Consider the following 883-nt stretch of genomic DNA (forward strand, 5'->3'; position numbering starts at 1 on the left):
ACCAGGCACGTGTGCATGTGTGCCCAAGATCCCAAGAGGAGAATGGAGGAGAAGGGATTGCAGCATGGCCATCCTCCCAGAGGGTGATTTCTCACTTTCTGTTTCTCTGTCTCTCTCTGTCTGGCGAGCACACGTGCCCTATGGCAAAAATCTCTCCCAAAAAAAAAAAATTAATTAATTTGCATTCATTCCCTAAGCATTGTCACAGCATACAAAATGTGATTTCCCATCCAGAATATACTGCATAGTGGCTTAAACATGCATGTTATCGTCAATAATTTTCCATTTCTAGTTATATATATACATACATAGTCCTTATTTCTGACCCTCTGCCCTTTCCCACCCTCTTCTCACACTATCTCTGGTGTCTACAGTTGTCTTCCATTCCTTTTCCCCCCACATTTTATTGATTATACAATTTCTCAAATAATCTAACTACTTTCAATAGCAAATTCATCTGGTAATTTCAAGAAAAGCAGTTTTAACTTTAATAAATCAAAGAAATACTAAGGCACTTTGCTTAAAACTTAAGGCCAAGAAACAGGTTAGGATTCTCTTCAAATACTAGGTACATGAACCTATCAACAGGTCAAGACAGGACAAAAATCCTTAAAACGGGACAAAAAAGCCTAGAAGAAACTCAGCAATGCTTTTGTCAAAAGTCATAAAATGCTATTTCACCAGTTTAGTCTCATGTACTTTTATCTTCTGTTGTGGTACAATCTTCCCAGTTGAATTCTGGGATATAATATTCAACTCCAGACTTGTCGCTATGATTAAGTTGGCCATTTTCTTAGTTTTTGAACTCTTATTTCTGTGTGTCTGCATTTAATTTTCCTGATGTAGCACTCCCTTGAGAACTTCTTGGAAATCTGATCTGGTG

The sequence above is a fragment of the Tupaia chinensis genome, unplaced genomic scaffold (genome assembly GCF_000334495.1).
Source record: "Tupaia chinensis unplaced genomic scaffold, TupChi_1.0 Scaffold000362_1, whole genome shotgun sequence".
Classification (NCBI taxonomy): Eukaryota; Metazoa; Chordata; class Mammalia; order Scandentia; family Tupaiidae; genus Tupaia; species Tupaia belangeri.